This window comes from Passer domesticus, chromosome 25 (assembly GCF_036417665.1).
Source record: "Passer domesticus isolate bPasDom1 chromosome 25, bPasDom1.hap1, whole genome shotgun sequence".
Taxonomy (NCBI): Eukaryota; Metazoa; Chordata; class Aves; order Passeriformes; family Passeridae; genus Passer; species Passer domesticus.
This window is the reverse complement of record NC_087498.1, coordinates 3,740,885-3,756,026: the sequence shown is the minus strand read 5'-3', so window position 1 is coordinate 3,756,026 and position 15,142 is coordinate 3,740,885. Positions and strand designations below refer to the sequence as shown.

The 15,142-nt window shown below is 51.2% G+C and overlaps 1 protein-coding gene across 20 annotated transcripts in view; it reads left to right on the top strand.

Moving 5' to 3' along the window:
* Nucleotides 1-8,948: 8,948 nt before the first annotated feature.
* Nucleotides 8,949-15,142, top strand: part of NFASC (neurofascin) — a 75,924-nt gene continuing 69,730 nt past the window's right edge. For 5 of the 20 annotated variants that reach the window (XM_064399233.1, XM_064399235.1, XM_064399242.1 and 2 more), the window contains exon 1: nucleotides 8,951-9,145. The gene's annotated coding sequence lies outside the window, so the exon portion shown is untranslated. Of the gene's footprint in view, nucleotides 9,146-9,393; nucleotides 9,753-15,142 lie in introns of those variants that run through there. The other 15 variants (XM_064399237.1, XM_064399243.1, XM_064399230.1 and 12 more) reach the window with 9 other exon arrangements.

Sequence of the window (15,142 nt, the reverse complement as noted above, 5' to 3'; positions counted from 1 at the left end):
GTGAGCGGAATTGCAGGCGAGGGCGGCGTTTGTCATTCCTACGGTTTTGTCGGAACGGCTCCGGCACAAGGACAGGGGAAAAACAGGGACAGGGAAAAAAAACAGGGGAAAAAAAGATGGAAAAGAGTGGGGAAAACCCAGGGAAAACAGGGGGAAATCCAGGGAAATCAAGGGAAAAAAATGGGGATAGGTCAAAAAACAGGGATGGAAAAAATCCAGGGAAAACAGGGGGAAATCTAGGGAAAACAGGGGGGAAAAAAAAACAGGGAAAGCAGAGAAAAAAAACAGGGACAGGTCAAAAAACAGGAATGGGGAAAAAACAGGGAAAATAGGTGAAAAAAGAGGGAAAACAGGAAAAAAATCAAGCCCAGAATTCTCAAGTTGCAGCTGGGATCTGTCCTGTGCTCCACAGGATTGGGGTGGGAGTGGGTGAACGTTTGGAGTGTTGGAGCAGAGGGAAGGACTTCTAAAGGTGGAGGTTTTGTGCCAGTGCTGGGGTTTTGGGATTTCCAGGTGTTTTAGGAAAATTCAGCTTTCCTGGCTTCTGAAGATGTGGATTTGCTGGATGGGATGTAAGATGGGAATGATCCTGATGGGAAAAGGAGAGGGAGCTCAGCTCCAGGCTGCTGCAGGGCCCTGGACTCGGCACCTTCATCCCATCCCATCCCATGGATCCCATCCCATGGATCCCATCTCATCCCATGGATCCCATCCCATAGATCCCATCCCATGGATCCCATCCCATGGATCCCATCCCATGGATCCCATCTCATCCCATGGATCCCATCCCATGGATCCCATCTCATCCCATGGATCCCATCCCATCCCATCTCATCCCTTGGATCCCATCCCATGGATCCCATCCCATCCCATCTCATCCCTTGGATCCCATCCCATGGATCCCATCCCATGGATCCCATCCCATGGATCCCATCTCATCCCTTGGATCCCATCCCATGGATCCCATCCCCTCCCATCCCCTCCCATCCCATCCCATCCTATTCCAGCTGGGATTTGGATCCTATAAACTCCAGCTTTTGGTACCTGGAGGAGGATGAGGATGAGGGAAGGAGGGAGAGGAAGGATTTCTCTGTCACTCCTCTTGGGCAGTTTGAATTCCCTGGAATGCTGAGTGCCAGCTGGAATTTGGGAATATCAGGAATATCGGGAATATCGGGAATATTGGGAATATCAAGAATATTTGGAATATTGGGAATATCAGGAATATTCCGGAGCCGTTTGTACCCAGATCCCAGCTGAGCAGAACCAGGGAACACCCCCCGTTCTATTTTTATCCCGACCTTTTCTCTCCATGCCTTTTGTATTCCCATTTTTCCCCCCTTCCCAATCCCTCCCCCCTCCGCTCCATCTCTTCCTTCGCCTCTCCTTCATTTCCCTTCCCTTTGGAGCATCCCGCTAATTAGGGCTGCTAATTAGCGCTGCTAATGAGTTCGTGTTTGTGCATCCAGCAAACGAACGTGCCGGGCTCCGAGGGTTAATGTGGGATGGTGGCGTGGAAATCCTTGGGAATGGGGGTGGGAATGCAAGGGAAGGAGTGGGAATGGATGGGAATGGGAATTGGGGTGGGAATGGGAATTGGGGTGGGAATTGGGGTGGGAATGGGAATTGGGGTGGGAATTGGGGTGGGAATGGGTGGGAATGGGAATTGGGGTGGGAATGGGAATTGGGGTGGGAATGGGAATTGGGGTGGGAATGGGTGGGAATGGGAATTGGGGTGGGAATGGGTGGGAATGGGAATTGGGGTGGGAATGGGAATTGGGGTGGGAATGGGAATTGGGGTGGGAATGGGTGGGAATGGGAATTGGGGTGGGAATGGGTGGGAATGGGATTTGGGGTGGGAATGGGAATTGGGGTGGGAATGGGAATTGGGGTGGGAATGGGTGGGAAGAGGTGGAAAGGAGTGGGAAGGGATGGGAATTGGGGTGGGAATTGGAGTGGGGAAGGAAATGGAAGCACTGGATGGATCCTCTGGGAATGACCCAGGCAGCCTCAGAGCCTTGACACTTCTAAATCCCATTCCTTAAATTATCCAATATTTGGGAGCAACATCCCAAAAAATCCCGGCTCTGAAGGGGAGGAGAAGCTCCAATAAAAGTCAAATTTGAGGGAGAAGGGTCCAAGCTGTCCCCAGACGCTCCAGGGGACTCCAAAGCCACTCCCAGGGAAATATTTTAACAAATTCCTTTAATTCCTTCATCCATTTTTTTTTTTTAAGAGATGGAATAACTCCGTGCTGATCCAGAGGTTCCCGGAGTAATTCCAGTGGGAATTATTCCTGCTGCTGAGTTTGGGCTTCGTTTGCTGAAGAGAGGGAGGGAAAAATAAAGATCAAAAGGAATTTTTTTGCAGGAAAAGCGGCGAAAAAGGCTGGGAAGTGTGGGGGGAAAAAAGCTATTTTGGGATTCAGAGGAATCAGCTGGAAAATTGCCGGAGTTTGGGATGGATCCATTGGGATTTGGGATGGGAATGAGGAGGCTGCAGCTCAGGAGCTGCTCCTGGGGCTCTCCTCTGCTTCCCAACCTGGAAAAACATTCCTTGGAGACCCTTGGAGAATTCATGGAACTCTTTGTTCCCCTTCCCACGAGATTCCCACATCAAAGCATCCAGGGATTCCTTGGAGCTCCGCTGGCTGCGGGGTTGATCCCATCCAAACAAAAATCCGGTCAGATTTTCTCCTCTTCCATGGAAAATCTGGGATTTCTGTCCCTCTGGAAGGGCAGGAATGACCCCACGCCAGGGAGAGCTGGAGCTCAGCCCCTCGGAATTCCAGGAGCCAAAATTCCTGGAATCCCGTCCTTCCTGGAATCCCCACCCCTGGAGGTGTCCAAGGAGTTCCTCCTGGCTCTGGGTGACAAGGATTGGACTCGGTGACCTTGGAAGGTTTTTCCAGCCTCAAAAATCCTGGGATTTCTTTCCCTAATCATTCCTGTTCTGTTCCCATTCTGATTTTCCTGGAAAACCTGGAGCAATTCCTTTTTCCAGGACTTTTTCCCACCTGTGGGATGTGACCTGAGCCCTCCTGCAGCACCTTAGAGTTGGGAAACTCCCGATTTTGGGATAAATCCCTGATCCTGGGCACAAACAGAGAAGGAAAAGTGAAATATTCCTCAAAAAATGAGATTAAATGGGTTGTTATCCAGATGTGCCAACGGGATGGGAATATTTGGGACAAAAAAATTACCTTGGCCATGGAAAAGACCTTGGAATTCCCTTCCTCGTGTCTCTTTTCCACATAAAAGACCTTGGAATTCCCTTCCTCGTTTCTTTTTTCCATGGAAAAGAACCTTGGAATTCCCTTCCTTGTGTCCCTTTTCCATGGAAGGACCTTGGAATTCACCTTATCCCTCTTCTGCTCCCTGTGAGGGCTGAATCCCAAAAAACCCCATGGATATTTATTCCCTGGAGCTCCCCTGGGAATTCTGGGACAGCATTCCACGGATTTGGGGGGACAATCCCACGGAAGGTGACATTTAACCCCCTCAGAGCCACAATCCCGTGGGGTTTTTTTCCATGTTTTTTAACTCCCTGCTCTTCCACCCTCATCCATCCTCTCCTGGCAGGCACCGGGATGAATTCCCATGACAAATTCCCGCTGTTTTGTTGTTTGAGGGATTGGGACAGGCCGGGCGCTTCAGGAGATTAATTTTTGATTTATGGCCGGCTCCCAGGATTTATTCCCATCTTCCTGCGGAGGGAAAGGCAGAGCTGGAAGTGTTTTAAATTCCGTGGGTTCTGCTGGAAAGGGGGTTGGGATCGATTGGAATCACGGCAGCGTCTCCATGAAATGACTCCAAATATCTGCTTGGAAAGGAGGAAAAGGGAACAAAATCCTGATATTTTAAATGTTGATTTTATTCACTGAGGGATGTTCTGGGATTTCTCTGTTTGATGACGGGAATAAATGGAATTTTGGAGCTGGATACAACTCCCTGCTGAGGACTAGATGGGATTAATGGGATCTGGGTTTAAACTGGGAGAAATATCCCAAAAAAAACCCACAGGAGAGGGATTTTGGAGCCATTTGATGCTTTCCCAGGATTGTGGCCACCAAATCCCACAAATTCCAAGGAGAGGGCTCAGCATTCCCAAAGGGATTCTCGTGTTTTGGCCAGGGTTGGGATTTTGGGAATGTCGACAAGCTTACCCAAGGATCTTGGGAAACCAGCAGACCCCAGTGATCCTATTCCAACCTTTTTCCCCATGGAAAAAGGGAACTGGGAAGCCCTGGACACACTGGACACTGCCCCAGGCATTTTTCCCAGCCCATCCAGGAAATTCCCGGGGGTTGGATTCGTCCTAAGGGCAGGAATGTTCTCGGCCGTGTCCTTCTTTCCGCACCATTTCCCACCTGGATTTTTGCTCCAGTAATTCCAAGACGTTCCAGCGGCTCCTTTTCCCTGCCCGGGAATGTTCTGGCAGCAGAAATTGGGGATGTGCTGCGATCTAGTGGTGAAGGAGGATCCTGGAATTCTCTTCAGGATGGATTCAGCTTTTCCAAGTAGGATTTTCCAGGCTGTTTTCCTGGGAAAATCGGATTCCTGCAGGATCCAAGAGATTCCAGTTCCTCCATCAAATCCTGGAGCCAGCCCGGGCACAGATCCCTCCAAAAACGGTCCGGGCACATCCCAGGAAACAAATCCAAGTGGGAATTTTGCCATGGGATCAGCTCTGGATCATCAAATCCAAGCGGGAATTTTGCCATGGGATCAGCCCTGGATCATCCCTCTGTCCAAGGGGCGATATCCTTAATTAGAGGCAGGTTTTTAATTAACGATCAAGCTCAACTTTGCTATTTTTCCCTCTTTTTCTGCATTCCACGACATTGCCCTGCTGGAATTTTTTTCCTTTTTCCTTTTTCCCCAAATCCTGCTCAGCTCCGGCCCCTTCCCAGCCTCGGCTTCCTGGGAATTTTTACCTTCGGATATCCCACGCTGCCAGGGATGGAATCCAGGAGCCGTGGCCGTGTAGAATTCCCAGATTCCTGAGGCTGGAAAAATCCCTCCAGGATCATCAACCCGATCCCCACCCTGAGAGCCGCATCCAAGAATTCCTTGGATACCTCCAGGAATTCCGGGATCCCAAAGTTTTTGAGCAGCTCCTTCCAAAGCCTGGATTCCTCCTTTTCCAGGAGGAAATTCCTGCTGCTGTCCCAGCGGGATGAAGGGAACATTTTTGGGATCCCCACTTGGTCACCGATTTTTCCAGGTGATGATTTTCCCATCCTGCTTTTCGGCCCTTCCCGAATGTTTGGGAATGGCCGGGAATTCCCGGTGCCGGGATTTGGGATGGGTCAATCCCTGGAGTGGGGACAGGCGGGGACAGCAGGTGGCACTCCCCGACCGCGGGCAGCCCCAAAACACAGATTTTTGGGGATTTTGGGGAATTTCAAATGGGATTTTCCATCCTTTTGTGCTGGGATTGGGAATTCCAACAGCTCTGGAGCTGGATCACTGAAAGGAGCGATCCCTTCTCCTTTAATTCCAATAATTTACTCCCAAGGGAATCCACTTTGGAATTTGTGCTGGTTTTTTTTGGAATAACAAATTTGGGATGAGTTCATTTAAATCCCACTCCGGGTTATTGCTGGATTAAACGGGAATAAAGAGTGGGTGAGGCCAAACCCCTCTGCCCGCGCTCCTGTGGATTTCCTGGAAAAGCTCCGTGTCCCGGGATTTCCTGGATGGGATCATCCCTGTCCTGGGGCAGGAGAAGGGGCTGCTCCATGAAAACCCAAATTCTGGGATGTGCATCCATAAAAATGGAGGTTCTGGGATGTGCATCCATGAAAATCCAAGATTCTGGGATGTGCATCCATGAAAATTTTGTTCCTGGGATGCACATCCATAAAATCTGAGATTCTGGGATGTGTGTCCATGAAAATTGAGTTCCTGGGATGCACGTCCATAAAATCCGAGATTCTGGGATGTGCATCCATGAAAATTGAGTTCCTGGGATGTGCATCCATAAAATCTGAGATTCTGGGATGTGCATCCATAAAAACCAAGATTCTGGGACGCGCATCCGTCACCATCTTGTCCCTAAAGCCTCCCCACGAATCCATCATTCCCGAAGCTTTCAGGCGGATCGATATTATCCCAAAGAGACTGCAGGAGCTCATTTTCCCGCTTTTCCATCCCGTGATTCACCAGGATAATTGGATTGCTGGGAATCTCCAGGGAGAAGCCAAGGCAAGGGACCTTCCACAGGGTCTGGAGCGAGGATGAAGATCCAGGCTGGATCTGGGAAGGGATTTCCCAGCTGGGAAACGCCCAAATTCCAGCTGATCCCACCCCTCCCTTGTCCCAAACGGATCCTGGATTTTCAGGATACATTTCCCATCTCATTTATGTGATTTTTTTGTGTTTCCAACTATTTTTTGGGGGGAATTTTGATCATTTTTACACCAGATTTGGTTGTTCCCATAAAGCCAGGAGACGCATCCCGGTTTTCTTTCCTCCATGAGCAAATTCCAAGTTTTCCTCCCGCTCTCTCCCTCTTCCAGAGGTATCTACATGGAAAAATTAAGGAATTTTGGCTCATAGCCCAAAGAGCTCAGCCCTGTAAATCAGATTTTGTGATGAGTAAATCAGATTTTTTGTGGTGTAAATCAGATTTTGTGAGGGCTGTGGCCTCTTCCAGATGGGATTTTCCATGGAAACTCCCCCAAAAAAGGGATATTTCAATTTATTCCCAGACAATTGTGGACATGAATGGGAAAGAAGCGAAAAAACCCTTGCAGGAAAAAGGGGAAAAGGGGGAAAAAAAGGGAAAAAAAGGGGGGGGGAAAGGGAAAAAAAAAAGGGGAAAAAAAAGGGGAAAAAAGGGGAAAAAAGGGGGAAAAAGCTTTTCAAGGCATTGAGCATCTTCAGAAGTGCAGCATGCCCTTGGATCCCTCTGGAATTCTCTGGGATCAGCATCTTGGAGGAGCAGTCAGCACTGCTGGAGAGGCAGCTCCGGAGTGACATTCCCTTCTCCCACCCGAAATCCAGCAGGATCCGGGCGGAAAAGGCACAGCCCGGTGAAATCTGATGTTCCCAAAGCTGCAGCGTCAGGGACAAGATCCCTGACTTCGGTGACATCCATGGAAAAACGTCCCCAAATTTAACTCCCGGAATTTTTTTTTTGTCCTTTGTTGCTGATCCTTGAGGATGATTTGGTTTTTTCCCAGTTTTTCCTGTGTTTTTTTCCCTCTTTCCCCCATGGGTTTTTCCCAATTTTCCTAATGTTTTTTTCCCAGTTTTCCCCATGGCTTTTCCCCATTTTCCCCCATGGCTTTTCCCTGTTTTTCCCCATGGATTTTTCCTGCTTTTCCTCATGGCTTTTTCCTGCTTTTCCTCATGGCTTTTTCCCGATTTTCCTCATGTTTTTTTCCCAGTTTCCCCCATGGCTTTTTCCTGGTTTTTCCCCAGCTCCCAGCAGCTGGGGACGGGTGTCTGGAATTCTGCTCCATCCCAGAATATTCCTGATTGATTTATCTCGCTCCTTTCCCAGCTGCTGCTCCCTGGATCTTTATTCCATAGGGAAATCGGGATTTCCAAACCTGGGGTTTCCAGCAGTGTCCCCACATCCCCCCAGGAATTTTTTCCCCTCTGGCGATCCAGCAAATGGAGGGATCCATGAAATTTCTGCCTCGGGAATTCCTCCCTCATTTCCATGGGATGGTGACACCTGGAAATGGATTTTTGGGATAAAAATGAGGAGGAGAGGGGGGGATTCGGCCCCTCTGCCCCCTCAGGTGAGATCCCGCTGCAGAGCTGCTCCAGCCTTGGAATTCCTGGAATTCCAGGCTGGGAAATTGGGATTGTTCTGTCTGGATAAGGGAAGCTTTGGGATGGTCCAGCTGTGGCCTTCCAGGAGCTGAGGGAACGACAGGAAAGATGGAAAAGGATTTTGGACAAGGGATGGAGTGACAGGAAAGGGGGAATGGGCTCAGACTGAAAAAGGGGAAAGTTCAGTTGGATATTGGGAATAAATCCTTCCCTGGCAGGGTGGGGATGGAATTCCCAGAGAATCTGTCCCTGGGAGTGTCCCAGGGCAGGTTGGAAATACCTGGGATCATGGGATGGAATTCCATGGAATTGGACCCATTGGATCCCCCCAGCCTATTCCCTGATTCCTGACTCCATGATTTCCACTGGCATATTTAATATATTTAATTCATGCATTAATCCATCTCTAAAATCAAATATTTCATATTTTATATTCCATTCAGCAGCCAGATGAAGCCCAGGCTCCCTCTGGCGCTTCCCGACATCCACCTCCATCAATCCCAGCCCTGCAGCCTCAGCAGAAAACCGGGAATTTAATAAAAACCCCGGGAAGGCGAGGCCACAAATCTCCCTGGGAGCGGGGGGAGCTTTAATTAAACCGAGAGCTCTGATGGCCGAGGGGCTGCGGGGACGCCCGGGCTCGGTCACCTCTGCGGGGTCACCCGAGGGGACAGTGCCAGCGGTGCCAGCGGTGCCAGCGGTGCCAGCGGTGCCAGCAGCCGATGTCGCCCCCCAGCCGAGCGGTGCCACTCGCGCTCCTCTCCAGCAGCCCCGGGGGACGCCCCTCGACCTTTTGGGGGGCACAGAACACCCGGGGACCCTCGGGGTGACCAAAACTCCTCCTCTCCTTGCCCAAAATCCGCGTTTCTCTCCCCGGATTGTGCGCGGGGCATCGGGAGGCGTCAGCTCTTCGCCTTTGGGGGCTCTCTGCACCCTCCTTGCCCAAAATTCGCGTTTCTGTCCCCGGATTGCGTGCTGGGCATTGGGAGGGCTCGGCTCCTCCGGGTGACCCAACCTCCTCCTTTCCTTGCCCAAAATTCGCATTTCTGTCCCCGGATTGCGCCTTCAGCCTCGGAAGGGCTCAGCCCCGCGCTGAGCGCCTGCGGCTGCTCATTAAGGGCGCCGCTAATGAGCTCCTCCCCCTGCTCTGCCCCCTCCCCTCCAGCCCGTGCCTTCCTCCCTCCTTTCCCTGCCTCATCCTCCTCCTCCTCCTGCCGCTGCCGGGCCGCGCTCGCTCTCCGCCCGCTCGGGAGCGCGCAGTGCGGCGCGGCCGCGCCCGGGAGCGCGCAGTGCGGCGCACCGAGCCCGCACCGAGCCCGCACCGAGCCCCGGCTGCGGCCGCCTCGGCTCCTCCGGTAAGGACAAACCGGGATGCGGGAAGCGCTCCGGGATGCGGGAAGCTCTCCGGGATGCTCGGGGATGCGCACGAGGGGGGGTCCGCGCATCCTCAGCGCGGATTTGGGGTCCTAAACCTGCTCGGTGACCCCCAGAATCTCCCGGTTTTTGCTGTCAGGACCCCGGGATGGGGGGAGCTGGGGCATGTGATGGGATTTTGGCTCTTACGTCACGGCTTCGTGTCCCTGCGTGTGACAAAACCCCGCGGTGGCAGTGCGGGGGCACGGCGAGCGCAGCCCGGGTGGGGACCTTGGGGTGACAGCGCAACTTTGGGGCGCCGAGAGCTGGCGGGGGGGCGGCGATTGCTCTGCGGGGGACGCGCCTCGCTCCTTCCCTGTCGCCTTCCCTCCGGAAGAACATCCTGGGCCGGAAAAATCCATCGGGATAACGCACCTGGCTCGGGATGCGGCGCCGGGAAGCGGCGGGGCCCGGCGGCCAGCGGTGAGTGCGGGAGCCGCATCCTCCCGCAGCCGCTCCCGGGGATCGATGCCGGTCGGGAACAGCGGGGAAAGTGCTGAATCATTGGGATCCCCGCAGCTCCACGGCCGCGAGAAGCTCGGGAATGGGGTGAGGAGGGAGGGGAGGCCGTGGGGGCGCTGGGGACGGGGGGAGAGGGATTGTCGGGATGGAGCGGGGTCCTCCCTTTTCCACGGCCTCAGGTGCTCCTTGGAGGGCAGGGAGCAGGGAAAACGCACATTCCATCCCTGAAAGGCCTCTGGGAATGGCACCCGGAGGAGATCTGGGTGGGAAAATGGGGGTTTTGCCCAGAAAATCCCATCCCTGCTAAAACTGGGCACAGCCGGTGCGTGATGCTCGGGTGGGTTTTGCTTTTCCCTTTGGAATGCTGCTTCCTCAAGGTCAGCCTGTCGGGATGGCTCTGGAGCACTCCCCAAAGTCACCCCGGGCTGTTCCCGGCGGAGGGGCAGTGCCGGGGGCCGGGGGGATGCGGGAATTGCGGGAAAAGCTGGAATTCTGACATGCCCAGCAGAGGCCCGGTTGCTTTAAGATGGATCCTGTGGCGCTGTGGTGTTTCCGGGGTGCTCCTGGCAGCTGCCGAGGACAAAAGCAGGAATCCTGTGACTTTTCCAGGGATGCTGACTCCTTTCTTTCCTGGAAAACCTCCCCCTCTTTGGCAGACACCGAGGGGCTGCTTTGTTCCAAGAAAACTTTGCTTTCTCTCCTGAAAGAAAACTCAAATTTGGCATTTTCTGCTCGATTTCTATTTTTAATTTTGCCGTTTCCCAGTTCAGGGCTGGGCCTTTGCTGCTTTTCCCATTTTTTGTGTGTGGTTGTAACGTGAATCCAACATAAATAATGCATGGAAAAGCGCTCGGCTGGCAGGGAGAAGTTGTTTGGTTGGAAAAGTGACTTTGTTTACAGGAGCTGGGACCTGGGCCTGGTTTTGTGTTAATTCTGGCCTTAACAAAGCTCCATCCTCATCCTCGTCCTCATCCCAAGGGATTTGGTTTAAACCCAGCCCAATCCAATCATCCTTTCTCCCAGCTGATGATTAAATGGGGAATATCCAAAGTTTTCCAAATTAATGAAGCAGGATTTGTTTTCCTCTCGTTCTCTCTGGGGGTTTTGGAGAGGAATAAAATCCACCAAAATCCACTGGAAAAACTCCACCACAAAGAGTCCCAAAAATGGGGGGAAATATTGAATAATAATGGGAAAAATGAGGATTTCTCTCCATGCTTTTGCTCCTGGTTGGAATACTCCGAGTAGGATACTCGTGGGATACTCCTGGGTGCAGAGGGGTTGTACCCTCAAACCGCAGGGATGGGTTTGGGATCTGGTGTGAAGCACAAAGCGAGTCTGGAGCAGAATGGGAATGGGAATCTGGGAATTCCATCCCAGGAAACTCTTGGAGATTCCCAAGAATGTGAGGAAAGGAATGGACATGAGCAGCAGGAAAAAGGATTTTTTTGGTGCTTCTTTTGTTGGGGAAAAGGAGAAATAAATGGATTTAGGGAAGTCTCACTTCTTACTGGAGCCGTTCTTAATCCCAGCACTCCATCCCGGGTGGGGTGACCTTGGAAAAGGAATTATCCACAGGGATCATGGCCCTGGATCGGATCCTGCCTCTGGTCCTGTCACCTGCTCTGCCCTGCTGAGAAAAACAGGGAAGTTCTGGGGTTCTCCAAAGAAATATTCCCTGGATAACAATGTTTTATCCAGAAATTCAGAAATTAGCAGGAATGGAGAAATTCTGGGATGCTCCAAGGAAATATTCCCTGGATAAAGACAACTTTTATCCAGAAATTCAGAATGTGGCAAGAATGGGGCAGTTCTGGGATGTTCCACGGAAATATTCCCTTGTAAAGACCAGAGTTATTCAGAAATCCAGAAATTATCAGGAACATGGTGATTATGGGATGCAGCAAGGAAATATTCCCTGATAAAGACCATTTGTATCCAGAAATGCAGAAATTATCAGGAATGTGGAGGTTATGGGATGCACCAAGGAAATATTCCCTGGAGAGAGATGAGTTTTATCCAGAAGTGTAAAAATTAGCAGGAATGTGGCAGTTCTGGGGTGCTCCAAGGAAATATTCCCTGGATAAAGACCAGTGGAGCTCACCTGGGCAGGTGGAGCTTGGAAAGGGAACTGGAAACTTTGGAATTTGTTGGTTCCGTCTGGAGCTTTGGAATTTTTCAGCTCCATCCCGCCCTTGCTCAGGGAAGGAGGAGTCTCCAGGGGAAAAGTTTGGGATTTGTTTGAGGAATCTGGGAAAATGGAACAGCCCCATTCCCAAGACGTTCCTCGGGCTCTGATTTTATCTGGGAGCACTCAGCAGGAATTTCTGGATTTGTTTTCCATGTGGGGGTGGATTTTCTGTGGGGTTGTAATTTACTCGTCTGGGTAGCACCAACCCTTGAAATCCCAGCAGAACTTCATTCCCAGGGGGAAAAATCTGGAAGTTCAGGCAGAATTCCTTCATTTCTTTGCTTTCTGGGAGCTGTGGAATTCCCTGTTTTCCACACTTTTTGGGTGCAGCTGAATTGGGAGGATTCAAACCCAGTAAGAAAATCAGATTTTCAGAAAAAAAATCTAGATTTTATTTGAATTTAAACAGCAAAACCTGTGGGGAGACTAAAAAGAAAAAAAAAAAAAAAGGGAAAAAAATCTCTGGCACTTTCCTTTACTCCTTGGGTTTCGTTTGCCCTTCCCAAAATATTCCTAAACCCTGCCAGGATCCATCCAGGGCTTGGATTCCCTTACGACTTTGTCAGATCTTGTCAGGGAGGTCTGGATTCCTTCCTGCCCCGGAGGGAATTCCTTTCCAACCTGATTTTCCTCATTTTCCGTGTTGTTGGATGACTTCTGCTCCAGCTTTTCCATTTTCCTCCCTCTTCCCGAAGCCCCTTCGTTCCTTTCCGGGCTATCCAGGATAATTATTGCATAATTCCAGGGATTCCAGCTCGGAATGAACTTGCTGGAAGTTGAAATGTTCCATAATCCCCGTCCCCCTCCCTTTCCCTTTTTTTTTTCCCCCTTTAATCCCAAGTTGAAAGAAACCGGGCTGGGTTATTACGGATTAAAAAAGAGGAGGATTTATCCCTCGGCTTATTGGGATCACCATTCCCACTTAATGAGATCGGAGGACAAGGATTATCCACGGAAAAAAACCAGGGATGAGTTCGCGTGGACAGAAATTCCCGACAACGCCTCCTTATGTTCCTTTGGATGTCATCCTGGAATTTTGAGACCCAATCCTGTTTTCCTCAGGGATGCAACAGGGAGGGAGCATCCAAAGGGCACGGGAGAGAGGGAACAGTGGAGATTTTCCCGTAAAAGGAGAATTTGGGGTTTTTTTTCCTTGCATTCCTCTGCCTGCGAGCCTTAAGCAAGAGGTTGGCGCATTCCCAGTTTGCTGGAGGAGAATCCAAAGGGAAGGGGGAGCTTTGCGCAATCCAGGTTTGGGAAGAGCTGACAAATCCCCGTCCTGGATTCCGGGATGTTCCTTTCCCACCTCTGGAAGCAAACCTGGATCCTCGCAGGGAGTGGGAAAACAGGAGCACAACCCGCGGGGCTGGTGCAAGGTGAAGCCGGAGGTTCATCGCAATTCCTGGCAGGTTTTCCGCCGCTTTCCGCCTCCTTGGCAGCGGAATTTTGCTCCTTTTCCCAGGGACAGTCGGAATGCGATCCCGCGGCTCTGTCAGCCTGAATCCCAAATTCCTCCTGAAATTTCCTGGCATGGATAGGCTGGGCTGGCAGCTCCAGTGGGAGCTGGGAGGGCGGGAAGGTTCTGTTCGGATCTGTGGAAAATGCACCAAAATTCCCTTTTCCCCTCTGACTTGTTCCCTTTTCCTGCTTATCCCAAATATCCCCGAATTCAAAGAGCTGCAGAATCACGGAATAATTTGGGTTGGAAAATTAAAGCTCATCTCATTCCACGAGCAGGGACAACTCCCCCTATGCCAGGTTGCTCCAAGCTGGTCTTGGACAATTCCAGGGATGGGGCAGCCACAAGTTCTTTGGAAAACCTGGGAATGCCGAGGCCGGGAATGTCCGTGGGTAGGAAAATCCTCCTGGATCCGGCCGCTCTCCAGGGTGCTGAAGCCCCTCCGGGGGATTTGGGAACTCCACGTTATTCCCCGAGTTCCCATCTCCGTGTTCCCACTGGAATCCAGGATGAAAAGAGAAAACTGGGATACACTGGAACAACAGAACACAGGGAATGTGGGAATTCCCCCTTTTCCACCCCCAGCGTGGTTTTTAAGCTGCAGTTTGGATGCTGGGTGGTCTCCACAATTTAGGACAGATTTTAAACCCCACCTGGGTAAAGCCTGGCTCTGCTGGGCTGGGCTTAGGGCTGATCCTGCTCCTGACGGTGGTGACCTCCTGAGGTAATTCCAGCTGGAATTGTTTGGGGATCTGGCTGCCTCCGGGATTTTTGGGAGCAGGGAACAAAATCCGCTCCCTCTTTGTGTGGCTTTGGGGATTTTTCTTCTCCTGGACAAAGCTCAGCTGCCCATCCTTGTAGGAGCAGATTTATTGGATATTCCCAGAAGTTTTTATTGGATATTCCCGGAAGTTTTTATTGGATATTCCAAGGAGGTTTTGGTGGATATTCTCAGCAGTTTTTATTGGCTATTCCCTGCAGTTTTTATTGAATATTCAGAGCAAGTTTTGTTGTATATTCACAGCAGTTTTATTGGATATTCCCAACAGGTTTTGGTGGAAATTCAGAGCAGGTTTTGTTGGATATTCAAAGTGGTTTTGTTGGATATTCCCAGCAGGGTTTGTTTTTTTTTTTGTATTCCTGTCAGGTTTTATTTGATAATCCCAGCAGTTTTTATAGGATAATCCTCCAACCTCTGGGCAGGGAAAGAATCCCAGCCTTCCCTTTTTCCCCAGGTGAAGATCAACCAACCCCACAGGCTCTTCCCAACCCCGCAGGGTCCTCCCAATCCCACAGGCTCTTCCCCTGGGTTTGGTTTGCCCTTCCCAAAGTATTCCCTTGGATTTTAAACCTAGCAGGGGTTGGATTCCTTTACAATCTTTCTCACATCTTGTCAAGGAGTTCTGGATTCCTTCCTGCCCCGAAGGGAATTCCTTTCCAGCCTCATTTTCCATGCAGCTGGATGACTTCTGCTCCATCTTTTCCATTTTCCCCCTCTTCCCGAAGCCTTCTCGGCTCTCCAGGATGATGACACCACCATCCACTCGGGGTTTGCAGACACAGCCCCATTTGTGGGGCCGGGATCGCTCCCGATCCCGCTCCGTGCGGGATAAAGGCTCCTCTGTGAGCCGGGGCCGATGGAGTGCGGGTGCAGGAGAAGCTCCCGTCCCTGCTGTCACCTCGGCGCTGTCACATTCCTGAAATCTGGCTTTGACATTCCCAGCAGACCCGGGCACAAAGGCTCCTTGTTGGGATCTCCTTTGGGGTGGGGTTGAGGCAATCCCAGCTGGGAGGAGGAGGAGGGGAGGGACAGGACGGGGCTTTGTG